This window comes from Oryctolagus cuniculus, chromosome 11 (genome assembly GCF_051225735.1).
Source record: "Oryctolagus cuniculus isolate XC-2025 breed Fujian yellow rabbit chromosome 11, ASM5122573v1, whole genome shotgun sequence".
Lineage (NCBI taxonomy): Eukaryota > Metazoa > Chordata > Mammalia > Lagomorpha > Leporidae > Oryctolagus > Oryctolagus cuniculus.
This window is the reverse complement of record NC_142877.1, coordinates 15,857,609-15,875,946: the sequence shown is the minus strand read 5'-3', so window position 1 is coordinate 15,875,946 and position 18,338 is coordinate 15,857,609. Positions and strand designations below refer to the sequence as shown.

The window sequence follows — 18,338 nt, the reverse complement described above, 5'->3', positions numbered from 1 at the left end:
GCTATAATAAATAATATAACCACATTATATTTATTCACCCTTGATCTATCCTTTATAACATTAACTAAAGAGGTAAGAACCATGGAGGAGGAAGAATTATTTCTGGCATGCCAAGGAAGGGACTTTGCTGGGTTGGGGGATGCTTAATGAGAAGCAATGCAGTGCCTTTTAGCACAGGCAAGTTTGTAATGAGCATCGAGCTGACTTTCTTAAATGAGAGCCATTCAGGTGTGAAATGGGCTCCCCCCGAAATGAGGTGGGAGTCCCTCAGCTTCGCGGAGGCCGTAATAACGGGTTAGTCATGTATGACAGCTTGCATAATGGTTACTCCAGTTTAGGGGACTCTGGACAGCCTTCTTGTGATTTATACAATATCAACTGCAAACGCATCCTATCCCTGCCTGGGCACCCAACTCGCTGTGGGCTCCTGTGAGGTGAATGCTTCAAGCTAACTTCAGATGGCGATTCAGAAATCTACCAGCCCCCAAAGATGCTTTAGGAAAAAGACAAAGCTTTAAGAGATCCTTTCACCCAAAAGTCACCAGTAGGGAGCTGGGAGCCCAATCTGACCTTCAGAGGTGCCCCAGTGGCCCCGCATAGTTTCTTGGTGTTTGTTTCTCTAAATATCTGAATCTACTCCCAACTTTTCAAACTCGAGAGATGCAGTGGACACTCCTGGTGCCAATCCAGGTTGCCCCCATCAGATGACCATGTCCCAGGAGCTAACGGCTCACAGCCACCCCCTCCTCCAAAGAACTGCCCTCAACCAACCTGGGGCCATTCACCTCCAGCACTGGGCAGTGTCCACTGACGGACTCACACAAGGATGTTGAGGGCACACGAGGCGAGGCAAGGCTGGGTCCAGACTGACACATTTTGTAATCCAGAGCTCCTTCTGGAATCAAGCTGCAGCTGGACACAGCCAAGGCCACACCCTCGCTCAGCTCCTACCCCGTCTCTTTCCCTTCTCCACTCTACTTTAGAGCAGTGGTTCTCAAAGTGGGGTTCCCAGAATATCAGCATTACCATCACCTGGGAACTTGTAAGTCAGGCAAATCTCAAGCTCCACCACAGGCTTTCTGACTCACAACCCTGGGGGCGGCATGGGAGTTTGTGTTTCACAGCCTTCCAGTGGATTCTCTTGTAAGCTACAGTTTGAGAACCCAGCCCTAGAGCATGGCCTCAATACAATATCTTTCACATAGGCCCATGTCTCAGGTTCTGCTACCCAGGTATGCAGCCCAAGACAGCAAAGTACAAAAAAAAAAAATCTGCTCTTTCCAAAATCTCTTCTTGAATATTCCCTCTGTCTAGCTTGGCCCAGGAGCTTCTGCTCTATTTAAGCATTCTACATGGATCTCCACTGGTTTAAGCCCAGCCCATATTAGGCATGCCAGTCTCATCCATGTGGGCCAGTCTGGACATACGATCTAGCTCTCGAGACTGGGAATCCCTTGAGATCACCACATGCCTGTCTAATTCTGTATCCTCACAGCCTGGCACAGAGACGCCTCTCACCAACATCAACTGAATTGATCTGAACTGAACCAAACTGCCTGTTGAAATGGGCCAACACTTCTGAAACTCAGAGGCAAAATTCACACAATTAAGAACTCAAGAAACAATCCCAGCAACAAATTAATAGGATGACCCTGTAGACTTTATAGTTATGCATTGGCCATAATTGTGCAAGGATGTAATATGCAGGAGAAATTGGTTGCTGATTCACCTGGTAGCCATCCTAAGCCCTGAAGCCTGCAGATTAATAACCCTTGTAATTTCATCCCAGTCTCTAATTGCAGGTGCCATCTTCACTCGTTTAACACCTAATTCCTCAAAGTGGGTTTGCAGGCCTCTGACACTTGGTTCAAATATTCACACTGCCTCCTTAGCCAAGAGAGACTTTTTTTATTAACAAATCAAGCTGAATGTGAAATAAAACAAACACAAAATAAAATCTGGCTGCAAACCTGAGCTCTAGGAGGGGAAAAAAAGTCATTTCCAAACCAGTACTAGCTGGCTGCTCTCAAATTATCCATGTAGAAAATTGCCCAAACTTTTCTACCCAAACTGCATTTGTTTCTGATTTTAAACTAAGTTCCGTTTCTAATTTTTCTTCCTTTCTGCAAAGCTTCTATCTTTGGGAAATATGGAGCCCAAGTTCTATAATTTGCACTTCATTTGAACACTAATGAAAAGAAATGCTCTTCCCCTTCAAACTATTTCCTCAGTCAATTAAACAAATCCTCTAAGTGGAGTGTGTGAAGTGATTTGTGTCCAAGAACTTAATTAGTACTTAATTCTGGAATTTGTATCTCCTTAAGCCCACATCCTTTTAAGTTTCTACCAAGCTCACAAAATGGCCCAGGTGTGGTCCCTTACCATAAGATCAAGGGCAAAAGCGGATCTGAAGAAGTCAAGAGGAATAAAAGACCATCTGTGTGTTCAGAAAAGGCTTCCAGGCAGCCTTTTGGCCATCGAGGAAGCTCCTTTCCAAGTCCACAGAAAGGACAGTAGCAATGTCAGCTGCCTACTGCACAAAGTAACAGCTGTCCGGCTGTGGCGAGAATACCTGCTCGTGGTGGGGGCAGTGGCAGGAGGGCAGGAGAACAAAGAACAATATAAAGAAGATAAAACAGTCACTACCCAGAGATGATGACTCCTAGCCCTTTCCCTCTCTTTATTAAAATGGACAAATACACACAACACACAGAGTGTATTATAAATCATAGCTGCATACGTTTCTCTCATTTCCTCCACTTACTATATAACATGTCTCCATACTGTTCAAAACTGTTTATAGGTGTCTCTTTCTTTCTTCAGTGTGCTCCACCACTTTCAGAACCTTCTGGGCTATTTTTCTAATTACGCATTCTGAAATCTTTGAGGGGTGGGGGCAGGTTGCAGAATAGTGTACTCTTTATGTACAAAGACCAGGTATATACCACAGGTCTTCAAAAAGTTCATGGAAAATAGGTACTGTAGGAAACACACTCTACACAGATTTAAAAATTTTTTTCACCAAAATAAACTTATCTTTTCATTCCAGTTTCCACAAACTTGTTGAAGCTCCTTTATAGAAGTACAAAAAAAAAAAAAAAAAAAACAACACTGTGTATCTTTAGGGAGTGGCAATTAACAGCCTAAAATATCTCAAGGATTCCTTAAGGGATGAGGAATGCTACAATGAATAAGATAATTGATTTAAACAGTCCTTTTAGATTAAAAAAAATTGCCAACACACACTTAGTACTTGATATTAGACTATTAAAATAAAAGCAAAAACTAGATAATTTTATTACATTTGTTAATGACCATATGGTCTTTTTTAGTGTTGGATCTCTAACAATCTGAGTCATAAATGCAGGGAAAATGAAACTGACCTACTTGCTGGCAATCTGCACTGGGCTCCCAGACTTCTATGTGTCCATCATTTAACTCCACTCCACGGGAAGGTATGCGAGTCCTCTGGGCATCCTGTGTGTGCATCTATGCAAACTGTTGTGTAGCTTCTGAGAAGTGGCGCACCTTGCCGCTCAGAGTGGCACATTCATTCAAAGGCAGAGCAAAGGTCTGGTCCTGCTGGCAGCCCACCTCCCCCACCCCCACGGAACCCTGGTGAAGTCACTAGAACTTAGTGTCTCCAGCTGTCAAGTGGGAGGGTTGGAGCAGATTTCTAAGTGGGGATGGAGTTCCAGGATTCCACACAATCTAGGGGTTAAGCATTCGGGGCCCAAACGCTACACTGTCGAAACCCCTAGAAAACAGAGAAACGGTGTTCTCCCTTCTACATGCCCCACCTCCTCCCTGACACACACAGACTGGAGCCGAGTACTCTCCAAGTGCCGTCCACACAGCCAAAGCTTCTGCAGACGAGGAGCTGATGTGCTGACTGCAACTCTGAAGGCACACGTTTCACTCTGCCCTTTCGCTGAGCTTTTTATGGGTTCATTTCCCATGCAGAGCTTCGGGGCAGATCTTTGCCTGGATGCAGAAGATAAACACTAGACCCTAATAAACAGGCTTTTGTTTGCCTCCAGGCCACCGTCCTGTGTTTTAGCACTCAACAGTGGAGAAGTATCAGCATCTTAAGACCACGGTCTAATTAAAAGAAAGTTTTAAGAACTGTGAGCCCTTGTGGAATGGCTCACCAAATGTGAGCATCCCCACTCTGAAAGAATGTATTTTAAAAGGTACTGGAGGGCCGGCTCCGTGGCTCAATAGGCTAATCCTCCGCCTGCGGCACCGGCACCCCGGGGTTCTAGTCCCAGTCAGGGCGCCGGATTCTGTCCCTGTCGCTCCTCTTCCTGTCCAGCTCTCTGCTGTGGCCTGGGAAGGCAGCGGAGGTTGGCCCAGGTCTTTGGGCCCTGTACCCGCATGGGAGACCAGGAGGAAGCACCTGGCTCCTGGCTTCGGATCAGCGCAGTGCACCAGCCACTTTGGGGGTGAACCAATGGAAAAGGAAGACATTTCTCTCTGTCTCTTTCTCTCACTGTCCACTCTGCCTGTCCCCCCCCCCCAAAAAAAAAGGTACTGGAGGATGGCATTGCCTCAAGTGCACATCGCCCACTCCATCTTTTTCCATCTCTCAGGCACCATGAAGAGTCATCTCCCACAGAGGGACACCCAGAAGCTGGGGGCTCAGGAGCGGCCCGGAAGGCAGCATGCACTGGCTGGAGGAGAAGGCGCGCGCACTAGTGTGCACTGGCTGGAGGGGAAGACAGTGTGCACTGGCTGCCTGGCAGGCTGCATTTCTTGTACTGAAACTCATTATGCCACCAGACTGTGTTCCAATGAACATGCGTCAGGTTCCATCTCAAAGCCTGCTGCACCCCCAGGATGGAGCTGAGATTCCTGCATGTAGGTGCAGCCATAGCGTCCCGAATGAAATGTGTTGCCCAGTTGGGCATCGTTCTTTTTTAATGTGAACTCCTTAATTGACAGATAAAAGCAGACTAAATCCTCTCTGATTTTGGCCAGGCAATGTGGGCCATTCTCTTGACTGATCTACAGCCACGGTGCGGGCTCAATCTGCGTGAACCAAGGAACTAAGACCAAATGAAATCTGAAATGGAAAGCACGTCTTAGACTCTGGAAGGAAAATAAACACGCAGAACCTAAACTGCAAACAGAACAGGTGTGCACACAGTTAGAATTGCGCAAGCCTTTGCATAAAATGCTAATAGGAGCTTTATGCTCCCTTTCAAAGCAGGAAATCTGAGTTCCCAGGAATCAAAGGGTTGAATTCCCCTTTTCACTCTCTCCTAGAACTCCAGAATCCCACATATTACAAAGTTAAAGAATCTCTGGCCAGAAGCCTAATTTTAACTCTATTTTTTCCCAAAACATACACATCTACAGGGATCTTAACTCTATTTAAAAATAATTTCCTCTAATTTGGAAAAAATAAGCACTTTTTTTAAACCCGAGAGTGACCACATGGGCCACTGAGTTCTTTCCCCTCTTGGCTAGGAGATAATCCGATGTTCTTCTGTGCATGCCTTTCTCCACATTTATCCTTTAAAAAACTCTCTGCCTTTCCAGTAAGTACTGGACCCTGGATTTCAAGGGCCTGGGTTTTTTTGTTTTGTTTTGTTTTTTGACAGGCAGAATGGACAGTGAGAGAGAGAGAGAGAGAGAGAGAGAGAGAGAGAGAAAGGTCTTCCTTTTGCCGTTGGTTCACCCTCCAATGGCCGCTGTGGCCAGCGCACCACGCTGATCTGAAGGCAGGAGCCAGGTGCTTCTCCTGGTCTCCCATGCGGGTGCAGGGCCCAAGCACTTGGGCCATCCTCCACTGCACTCCTGGGCCTTAGCAGAGAGTTGGCCTGGAAGAGGGGCAACCGGGACAGAATCTGGCGCCCAGACGGGGACTAGAACCCGGTATGCCAGTGCCGCAGGTGGAGGATTAGCCTAGTGAGCCACGGTGCCGGCCCAAGGGCCTGGTTCTAAGATTCCTGGAGTCTACCACTAAATTCCATGATTTGCCTAGAATGCCTTAAGCCACCATAATTGTATACAACATGAAACTAAAATAAAATGCTACCATGCAATATAGTCAATAGAATTTGATCTTCTTACCCTTGATTTCAAATGCAAGTCAAATGAAGCAAATTACTCCCAGTAAAGCAGAACTCTAATGAGCCTGTTGTGGGCTTCAGGTGACTTTTTATGGTAGAAATATGGACCTTAATTGGTGGAGGGGAACACATTCTCAAGAGTCTTCTCAGATTCCTTCCCCCTAAGAAAAAAGATCCCAAGGGACACATTCTCAGCCCCAGAACTCGAGGGCTACCTAGAAGAACAAAAGGCAAAAATCCACGACACCCACCTCCACCCCTGCCCTTCTGCCTTTTAGCATCACCAGCCACCTGCTCACCCAAGGTAAAGGTGCCTGGGCAGCTTGGAATCTTCTCTTTGCCTAACCTCTAACAGCCCAAATGTCACAGCCTCCCTGTTGAGGCATTCTGTGACAGCATTCCTTTCTCTCGTCTCCTCAGCAAGTCACAGCCTCCACTCAAGCCCTCTGCACATATCCGAGTGATTTCCAAGCAACCTCCCAGCAGGATTGCTGGTCCTCCATCCCTGGCATTTCCAGAAGGTGATTCTGAACGACACATGGAATCACACCAGGCTGTTCTTGGAGAACACAGGCTGGACACCCACTGCCAAATGAGAAGGTTCAGAATACCACACAGAGACCAACACGGTCTGGCTCTCCAACCACCTTTTGATTCATGGCGGAACCCAGTGGGGCTTGAATAAACAGATCTAGATGGGGGATAATAAAGAGTGCAAAGTCATAGCAACCATGAAAGTCAACCACACACGACGCCCACTCTGACCAAATCCAGGCCAAGTGCTTCATACGCTCTCAGTTCTCTCAATAACAAGGCCAGTCTTACGTACCTCATTTGTCAGCTCATTAGGTGGCAAAGCACAATGCTAACCCACGCCAAGTGACAAAGTCCCTATCCCTATGTTACATTGCATTGGTCCCACATGCTGTGGTCTATACAGGTGGACCGAGTGATGCTGTATGCTGCTGTGAATCCAAAATTCATGGCAAATATCCCCCAGACCCTGGTCCTAAACCCCCTAAATATGCAAGAGGAAGACTCTTGAGAAAGCAAGCATTGGAGAGTCCAGGAGAGCGTCAAGAAGCCTGAGTTCCAACTAAAGTAGAGGAGTTCTGGCCCAGGCCATGCACAGAATCTAAAAACACACCTGTTCCAATCACCTTTCTCAGTCATCCCCAGGCGAATGCAGAGGGGAAAAGGAGACTGAAGAATTTCATCTCCAAGTAACCTTCTTGTTTGGTTCATACCCAAGCACCATTCTGATGCTATGTTGCCTTTTGGTGTTGGGGGACCTATGAAGGTAAGAATATATGACCTCAGGACCTTTGCCCATACTGTCCTCTTTTCCTATACTGCCCCCCACCCCATTCAAGCCATCACCATTTGGCTTAACTAATGACTACTCCGTATCTTTCTCAGGCTTAAGCATATTTCTTCAGGGATACCCTCTGTGAGTAGAACAAATCCCCCATTCAATGTCCCCAGCATGCTCTTCCTCTTGGCATTCAATGTCATTGTAATTTCACGTGTGCTTTGGTCATTACTTAATGTCTCTCAAACTTAAACATCAGCCCCAGGGCAACAGGGACTGTCTACTGCTCAGCACAGTGGCTGGCACATGGTACATGATAGATAAATCTTTGTTGAACAAATGAAGGCACAAGCAATGTTAGTCTTTCTGGTAGATGTATTTGTCACTAAGAATCATTAAACTTGGCATCCAGTTGTTGCTCCAGAGTCTTGTAAACTCAGAGAGCCTAACCCCCTGAAGCTGACCCATTTGGAGGCCCTGAGAAAAAGAGTTTGAGGACCCATGAAGAACTGGACCTAGACCTTGGTCATCCACCAAGGCCACACTTGGACGCGCAGGTGGCCTGTGTCTCTAATATATGCCCCGTCTCATCCCTAGCAGCTTGAAAACTGTGTCCAGCGGTGGTGACCGCGTTACTTGCAGATACCACTAAACACACAAATTCTAGTTTGATGGCTCCTACTTCATGCACACTCACTCTCTAATATCAAATAACAAATTTCAAGGAGGCAGGGAGGGCTGATGGACAACCAAAGCAATATGGAAAGGAACAAAAATCCAACTCAAACTGTTGCCACTTAGGGATGATAAACACAACATACCACATACCACAGGGACATAAACTGCAAGCAGGCTGCCCCTTCAAAAATACAACCATCAGTCCGTCATGAAGCCCACACCCATCACACTCTTCTGGCAAAAGAATCCATTTTCCCGATAAAGTTTGAGTGGCAGAGAAAAGGCAGAGCCAACAATCAGGAAATAAACTCTGCTTCCAAACGATCGAAGGAAAGCTGCTCTTCTCGCCGGCTGCTCTCTCGCATCCTGCTGCTAGCACCAGACACACATAAATACACATGCCACCTTGCGTCCCCCACATATTTCTATCATCACAGAGCGCACTGAACTTCTGTTGGGGGGCCATTTTTTACTTTATGCCATTTTTGCACACTTTGAACACAGTTCTTCCCTACAAATTAAGAGCTGTTTAATTAAGCACCACCACTATCTATAGTTCCTTATAGCTTCCCTCCTTCTAACCTTTCCCTGCCAGGAACCTAGAACCAATCATTCTGAGTAGTATTTTTGTTCTTGCTCATCTCCTGCCAACTGTTAGGATGCTACACCCATGTTGGAGGCAACACGCTCAATCTCCACTTCTACCTAGTCACAAAGTAGATACTCATAGATATAAAAATGCTAAGATCTGTGTGACTAAGCCCCTCTGGAAATCTTGTAACATTCTTGTAGCTACATTAAATTTACAGATTAATTCGGAATGAAAGGTATCTTTACAACATCAAATCTCCCTGCCTATCCACAAACATGGGATAACTTCCTGCTCATTCAGACGACCATTCATGCCATTTAGAGTTTCTCTAAGTAAACTGAATGCCATCTTCAGTTAGGTTACATCCAGCATATGTTGTCCTTGTTGCTACAATTATTAACATCTTTTATCACATGTTCTTAACTTATTGTAGGACAGAGGAAAATTACTGATTATGCATGTTCATATTATCTGACAAACTGGTAGAACTCACTAGTGCTAATAGATGACTATGAATTATTTTTTCTTCAAATAAATGATACATGCAATTAAGACAATTTGGCCTTTTAATTCCAATCCTTAGAATTTTATTTTTATTTGTTTCATGACATTGGCCAGAGCCTTCTTTTGTACACAGTAGCAGCAAGAATTATGGGTGCCTCTATTTCTTTCTAACCTTAAAAAGAGAATGCTTCTAAAATTTATCCATTGGAGTACGCAACAATTTGGAGGAAATGCTTTATTAAGTTAATAAGTTCATAATAAATTCCATTATTGCTCCCAATTGATTGCTTCCTTTCTCTGCCAGACCCCTCTCTAAGGGGTTCCTATCATTGGCCTAAGTATAGACCCAGCACAGGGACAGCAGCCTTGGCTGGGCAACTTGCCCTGTTCAGTGATCTAGGAGAGGAAATCACATGTGCCACAGACAGGCTAACACTGGAGCCATCGAGGGGGCTTCCGTCAATCCCTCCCCTCTGCTGCTGAGGCACATCCCAGGTAGGGGCTGGTCTTCCAGATACCTCCATAAAGAACACAGGTTGGAGATAAAGCCAACTTACCACCCATATGCAGTATGAACAGGAAATTAAACCACTGAAATTGCAGGCTTTCTTGTTCTTGTAGCATAATCCAGCAAAAGTCAACTGATACATGATCTATTTCTATTTTTTTTCAGTTTTTCTTTTAATAAACTATGCCTTTTCTACATTCTTTAAGATGATCACAGGATTATTCTCCTTTAATCTGTTGATGTAGTGATTCCTATGGGTAGGTTTTTCTGAAGTTAAATCTGTACCAGCCATTAGCTATCCATCAAAATAACATCAGTGCCGTGTCTCCCATGGTGTGGCGGTATCACTGGGAGACAGATGACTCCCGTGGAACTACAGTTCCAGCCACCCTTGCATGCAAGTGCAGCCCTGTGACCAGTTCTCACCAACAGCACATGAGCAGACTTGATGCATGCTGTGCGCAGGTCCAGACCTGTTATGAAACAGGTAGCAATCCTCATTCTTTCTGCTGGCTTCAGCTACCAGAGAGCAGGGCCTGAGTGAGGGAGTGAACCACGATGGAGGGAGCCTGGGATCCTGCATCACTGCATGGGCCACTTCCTGAGCAAGGACTCCACCTCTGCTATATAGTAGTTTTCTTTTTATTAGGGCAACGAGGCAACTACCCTAATCCTTGCTCTACAGGATAAAGCCAGTAATACACGATTTTTAATACGATGCTGGATTTAAAAGGTTAACCTTTTATTTAACTTTTATATAACAGTGATTTGTTATTTTTCTTCTCTGGTACTATCCTTATCCGGTTTTTATACTGGAGGTGTAAATTTGGTATAAAGCTTCAGAAAACAGTAAGAGCAGATTTCCCTTGTATGGATCTCTGAAACAATTTGTATAAAGCAGGGATTACCTACTCACATAAAAGTGCATGGGCCTGGCCGGCGACACGGCTCACTAGGCTAATCCTCCACCTGCAGCACCGGCACCCCGGGTTCTAGTCCCAGTCGGGGCGCCAGATTCTGTCCCGGTTGCCCCTCTTCCAGGCCAGCTCTCTGCTAAGGCCCGGGAGTGCAGTGGAGGATGGCCCAAGTACTTGGGCCCTGCACCCGCATGGGAAACCAGGAGAGACACCTGGCTCCTGGCTTCAGATCAGCGCCATGCACCAGCCGCAGTGCGCCAGCCGCGGTGGCCACTGGAGGGTGAACCAACTGTAAAGGAAGACCTTGCTCTCTGTCGCTCTCTCTCTCTCACTGTCCACTCTGCCTGTCCAAAAAAAAAAAAAAAAAAAAGTGCACAGGCCTTAGGGTTTTTGGAGAAGGAGGTAGACATTTTTGCCACTACTTCAATTTCTCCAGCAGTGATTATTTCAATCATGGTTTCCCTTTATCAAATGGCCAGCTTTGGAATTTCATATTTTTCCAATAATCTCTTTCAACATGGGTCCCCACACTGATTCATGGGTAGTCACTCACTGCCACCATTAGTATCTTTTTATTATTATTATTCCTTGGTCAGTTTCACTACAAGTTTGTCCACCTTCCTCATCATTTCAAAGAACTAAAATTTAGTTATCCTCATCATTATTTTCCCTTCCCTCCTTTATTGATTTTTCAACCCTATCTTATTATTTCAATCCTTCTCATTTAAGTGAGTCAGAGAATATATGGTCTGAATGACATCAATTCTTAGAAATCTGATGAAATTTCTGGGCTAGAATATGAGCCATTTTGTGAGAACTCCAAGCATGCTCAAAAATAACATACATTCAGTATTTTCTGTAGGATTGCTAATCATATTATTGAAATCCTTTTATTTTTGTCTCTTTGATCCATTTCCAAGAAGAAAATACTGAAATCTCTATCTATAATGTAGATGCATCCATTTGTTACCATAATTCTTTCCTATTTCTTTATATGGCTTGAGGCTGTGTTGTTATATTGTCTCATGACTATTATGTCTTCTTAGAATATCGTGCTATTGTGGCATTTCCAGAATGAATCATCACTTTTCATCTCTTTTGATGTTCGCCTTAAATTCTACTTCACCTGATGTTAAAATTACTAGCCTGGTGTTATTCTGATTATTTTCCTAGAACTCCATTTTTATCCCTTATTTTCTCCCTTTTCTCTGTGTTTTTGGTTGTATGTCTCTCTTACCACCACGTACTGCTGCATCTTTTTGTAGCCCAATCAGTCAGTGGGATTAATCCATCTATGTATTGACCAATACTGGAAATTTGGCTGCTTCATCAGATTTTGGTTTTCCTATTTAACTATGTCGGTCTTGTTTTTTTGTTGTTCTTCTTTTTTACTTTTCTCTCTCCTACTAAGTAGATCAATTTTCCTTTTTTTCTTATTGCAAGTTTGAAAATCATACATTGTATTTTTTATGACTTTTAGGACTGGCCCTAACTCAAGTCAGGCTCCAACCAGCCCTGTGCTTTCCTCTTAACACCTAAGGATTACTCATGACTGCCCCCTCCCCACCTGAATGACCTTCCCTGCCTTCCAATCTCCATACCTACATGCTTCATTGTTGACACTGTCTGGACATTTATTTCCAGATTGGTTTGGGGCACTCCCCCCATTTTCTCTGCAATCCCCCAACTCCAGAGCAGAGGAGCCCATACTCTGTGATTCTGCTTAGAACCAGAATTCTCCGCCTCACTTATGACTAACGCTCTAGTTGTCCATTTTGAGTGTAACAGTGCTTCTGAGAATATTCTTATTATTTATTTGGTTGTAACATATACAATAAGTCACACATTTTAAATGTATAATTCAGTCAATTTGCAACCAATTTGCAATTGTGCAACCATCACACCACCACAGCACAGCTTTTAATCCACTAACGCTAAAAATTCCTTATACCTTTTCCAACTTCCAGCCCCAAACAGCCTCTAATCTACTTCATCTCTGTAGATTTGCCTTTTCTAGAAATTCCATGTACATGGAGTCTTGTACTGTGTGGTCTTGTCTAGTCTCTCCCACACTTAGGTTACTGTTTGGGGGGCTCATTTGTGATGCTACACGTGTCAGTCAATCCCTTCATTCCATTGTTGAACAGTATTGTACTGGGCAGCTGTGTCATGTTTTGTTTATCCACTGCCACTCGGTGAACTACTGGATTGTTTCCATTTCTAGGTACAAGTGTTTCTGTGGACACATGTTTTCATTTCTCTTGGGTAGATACCAAGGAGCAGAGAGACTGAGTAATATTGTAAATTGATATTTAACTTTTCTAAGAAACTGTCAAACGTTTGACATGCTCACAAGCCATCTATGCCAGTTCCAGTCTCTCCACATCCTAGACAACACCTGCTATTAACTGTCCCTTACATTTTTTGTCACATCCACTCTGTGACTACATTTACTGGTTTTATACTCAGACAAAAATAGGCACAATGGGGAGTTGGTTTCAACTTCTTGTGGATATCAAAACCCACAGATGCTCAAGTCCCTTCTGAAAATGATGCAGTATTGGCACATGGCCTACACACATCCCCTTATCACCTGAAATCATTTCTAGGTTACTTGTAACACCTAATACAACATACATGTTCTGTAAATTTGTTTTGCTCTCTTGTTTAGGAAATCATGATATGAAAAATGTCTGTACTTGTTCAATACAGACAATTTTAAGTGTTTCTGATTTGTGGTTCATTGGATCCACAGATGCAGAACCAATGCACATGGAGGTCTGATTACATAAGAAATTTATACAAATACTCTACGATCTTAAGGAGAAAAAAATGTCCACATCACACAGCAGATTGCCTGTGGGAGTCCCAACATCTCTGCTTCTGATCCAGCTTGCTGGCTGTGCAGAAGACAGCACCCATAAGAAAGACCCAGATGGAGTTCCTGGCTCCTGGCTTCAGCCTGGGTCAGCACTGGCTACTACGGGCACTTGGGGAATAAGCCAGCAGACAGAAAATCAGGATGTGTTTGTCTGTCTGTCTGTCTTTCTCTCTCATCCCTAAGAGCCAATGCTGCTCAGCTGGCATTTAGCTGGGGACCTTGCTGAAGCACAGTCACCCATCAAGCAGTAGCTGAGCATCAGCTATGCCTGAGACACCCTGCTGTGCACCCTTGAGCTTGCAACCTAACCATCTGTGCACCCGAACCACAGCCTACCAAGGGCGTTAAGGGACAAGCACACAGAAGGTTCTGGAGCTATTTCTAAAAGGATGGTTTTTTTCTAGCTGAAAGGGGAACGTATTTCCAGGAAAACACTACTTGAATGTTTTAGGGGCCAGCTGAATACAGAACCCCAGGGTCCAGGAATTACAAGCATCTTGGGGTCAGCCCAAGGGAAGCCTTCCCTTCCCTGTCTCCATGGCCCTCCGCAAGGCCTTGCCGTCTGCTCTTCAGTCTTATGTCTCCCTTAAACTTACTGTCTTCCTTGAGACAGTCACAGATGAGGGTAGTTCAGAAAGTTCATGGAGAATGGAGCTAAAAATACCAGTTAATTTTGGTGCCTCTCAACATGAGGTATATTAAGAAAAAACTGCATGAATTCTCAAACTGTTTTGGCATCAAAGTAAAATCATACTTCTTATTCCACTGTTTTAATGTGCTATTTAAAGTACCCTCATAGTGGCCAGTGACCCTGCTTCACATAGATGCCTCAGGCAACCACAAGCCCAATCATGACAAGCTAGTCAAGGATGCCCAATTCAACTCTATAAACCAAGAAAAACCTCAAGGATCCCCACCAGAGTCTTGTGTATTCCACACCATGACACAGCAGGTGTGAGCACATAGCCTTCTTTTTTTTTTTTTTTTTTTTTTTTTTTTGACAGGTAGAGTTAGGCAGTGAGAGAGAGAGACCGAGAGAAAGGTCTTCCTTCCATGGGTTCACCCCCCAAATGGCTGCTATAGCCAGAGCTACACCGATCTGAAGCCAGGAGCCAGGTGCTTACTCCTGGTCTCCCATGTGGGTGCAGGGTCCAAGCACCTGGGCCATCCTCCACTGCACTCCTGGGCCACAGCAGAGAGCTGGACTGGAAAAGGAGCAACCGGTACAGAATCCAGCGCCCCAACCGGGGCTAGAACCTGAGGTACCGGCACCGCAGGCAGAGGATTAGCCTAGTGAGCCGCGGCACCGGCCCGCACATAGCCTTCTAAGGATGCAACTTTTTACAAAATATCATTTAACTGCACCTCACAGGACACCATTTTATGCTACAGATCATATTTTGTTGAATTATTTCAGAAATGACTTGAACACATCAAGACCCAAAGCCAAACCTTTAACTAGAGGGGACTGTGGTTTTTGGCTTGATGAATAATTTGCACTCAGTAATAGGGAGTCATCCAAGCCACCAAGTGTGAACTACTAATTTTCAAAAGACCAAAAAAATAACAAAGTACATTCAACCTTAAAAACCATTCTGAACATAATCTTCCTTTGAGGATTCAGAAATGCCTGAAGCCACTTTAAATTTGTGAATAAGGACCACGACTCTGGGTTGTCACATTCATACAAAGTTATTCAATAAAACCCAGCAGGCTTAGAGCTCACTAATCCTACTGTTCTAAGCAAGAAAAAAAAAAAAAAGAAAGAAAGAAAGAGAAAAAAAGGAATAAAGAATTGCCTTTCTAATAGTAAATGGATGTAAATGTCACCAGAACTGGATAGAGGGTATGTGCCTATTAAGCAATGGCACTGGTTTTATTTTAATTTATTCCAAGTGTATTAGATACAGAAAAATCCACCCTTGGTAGGTGTACAGTTCTGTAGACGTTGACAGTCATGGAAGCACCACCACAGTCAAGATAGAGAATATTTCCACCATCCCCCAAAGTTAACCTCATGCCCTTTTGTAGTGAAGCCCTCCCTCCCATCCTAGTCCCTGGGAACCAAGGATCAGATTTTTGGCCTCTAGTTTTTTCTTTTCCGGAATGTCATAGAAATAGAGTCATAGGGCACATAGCTCTTGGGTCTGGCCTCTTTCACAGTTCCGTCTTTTGAGAGCCACCCATGTTGTTGGGTTGTTTTTAACTGAAGTAGAACTGGTGCCCCTCAATGGGCATTGCTGGTGGTCTCACACCAGGCTCTGTGTCATTGCTGACAACATGAGAAGCTCCTTTGCAGGCCTCTGAGCCACCTGACACCGTCTTTGTATATGAAAGGTGGGACCAATCTTCATCTTTTGAGAGAGGGCCAATGCTTTCAGGGAGCAAGGAGTTCCTATTCGAGGACACAAATTCTAGCCCATGGACTTTGTGACCCCTGCACATGTAGGGTACTCAGAGGAGGCACAAAAATTTATCTGTTAAATCCACCTCAGCTTCAGTATCATCATGGCCAACATGGAGGATACCACTTGAGTTCAGAAACAGAACAATCCCACTAAGCAAATTTGTCAAGAAAAAAATTATCAAATCAGATGTGTGTGTGTGTGTGTGTGTGTGTGTGTTATGTTTCCAACTGCATCTGAAAGTGTTTGTTTCTACAAATTGAATTTCCAAAAGTGCTCTGGGGAAAGGCAGTGTTTTCTGAATGAGGAACTTGGAGCTGAGAGTGACCCTCTTGGATGGCGCCATAGAGTTTGATCAAATAAACAGGAAGAACAGGCAGGGATCCCTGCTCAGACTCCTGAGCAGCACTCCTTGGTCCCAGGGTTACCAGAGAGAGCAACAAGACCCATGGCAGGAAAGCCAGGAGCCCACCCTCAGGGCCACCCAATAGGACAGCTCATCCCAGAGTTCTCATTTCCAACACCACCAACGTTCTCTCCTGTACCTGCTCCTTCTACAGATACTCACATTCACTGAGCTCCCCAGTGAGGCTGCAACACGTTCATCTCAGAATGATTCAACTTCTAAATGAATCACCAGAAAGTACAGACTCTGATTCAAATTCCTCCTTTGGGCCCTTTAACTCTGGCCCTACTGCCCCCAAGAGGCTCGCATGCATGACCACCAAGAAAAAAATCTAATGGCCAACATGTTCAAACAGGCACTAACTGTGCCCAAGCCACTCCCTGGGTACACCTTGCTGGGCTCATCTCCCATGGTCCAGACACCTCACTTTGGAGTCATCAACGGATCTGGAAGACTTTTTTTTTTTTTTTAAGTTTTACAATACTTTTAATGTACTTCAGAAATTATTGAAAGACATTTTTGATCCATGGCGATACAGTGCACTGAAGACCTATTTTTTCATTAACTTACATGAGTTTATGTATCATTTTTGTAGTTTAGTAAGAAATCTGTTACTTAATGAATACAAATTTCACACATATAGCTTTAGGAATATAGTGGTTCTTCCCCCCAATACCCACCCTCCTACCTCCACTCCTGTCCCACCTCCTACTCCCTCTTCCATCTCATTCTTCATTATGATTATTTTTTAACTTTATGTACAAAAGACCAACTCCATACTAAGTAAAGATTTCAACAGTTTGCACCCATACAGAAACACAAAGTATAAAGTACTGTTTGAAAACAAGTTTTACAGTTAATTCCATAGTACAACTCATTAAGGAAAGAGATCCTACATGGGGAGTGAGTGCACAGTGACTCTTGTTGTTGATTTAACAACTGACACTCTTATTTATGATGTCAGTGATCACCTGAGGCTCTTGTCATGAGCTGTCAAGGCTATGGAAGCCTTTTGATTCCACAAACTCCATCAGCAACTAAACAGGGCCATGAGCAAAGTGGAAGTTCTCTCCTCCCTCCAGAGAAAAGTACATCCTTCTTTGGCTGCCCCTTATTTCCACTGGGGTCTCACTCACAGAGATCCTTCATGTAGTTCATTTTTTGCCACAGTGTCTTGGCTGCCCATGCCTGAGATACTCTCTTGGGCTTTTCAGCCAGATCTGAATGCCTTACGGGCTGATTCTGAGGTCAGAGTGCTGTTTAGGGTGTTTGTCATTCCATGAGTCTGCTGTGTAGCCTGCTTCCCATGTCAGAACATTCTCTCCTTTTTAATTCTATTGTTATTACCAGACACTTGGTTTTATATGATCCCTTTGACAATCCTATCTATATGATCAATTACACACTTGATATGATCCCTTTAACATGTAAGATGGCATTAGTACCACTGAGCTTAATGGGATTTGGAGTCCCATCGCAAGTTTTTAGTTTTACCCTTAGGGGTAAGTCCGTGGGAATATGTGTCAAACTGTACAGCTCTATAGAGGACAAAATTTTGACCTCTGAATGATAAGTTAAGTCTGGACCTCCCATTATTGTAGTTGCCCCTTATCCAAAGTTTTGCTCTCTGTGGTTTAAATCATCAATAGCTGTCTAAACTATTAAAGGGAAATGTCCACAAATAATCAATAAGCTTTAAATAACCTGTGTTGTGTACTACTGCTGTAATTGTTTTATTTCATAATTGTTAATCTCTTACTGTGCCTAATTTTAAATTAAATTTTATCCAAGGTATGTAGATACAGAGGAAAGCACCGTAAATCCAGGTTTGGTTTCCATTCGCATTGTCCCAGCATCCACTGGCGGTCTTGGAACACGTTTCCCTGCATAAGGGGGGATGACAGTGCTGGGAAAGAACATCTGACACTGAGCGAGTTGCAGTTCTACAACAGCCTCTGCTCTCTCCCTCTCGCTCTCTCACTCTCGCTCTCTCTCTCTCTTCATATGCAAGTAGCTGGGCAGGAGGAGGATAGCAAGGGCTTGAGGAAATGACACAAG

The 18,338-nt window shown here is 44.2% G+C and overlaps 1 protein-coding gene across 3 annotated transcripts in view; it reads right to left on the bottom strand.

Annotated features, from left to right (window-relative positions):
* PTPRT (protein tyrosine phosphatase receptor type T) overlaps window positions 1-18,338 on the bottom strand; it is a 1,117,000-nt gene that overhangs the window by 997,154 nt on the left and 101,508 nt on the right. The window lies entirely within an intron of this gene.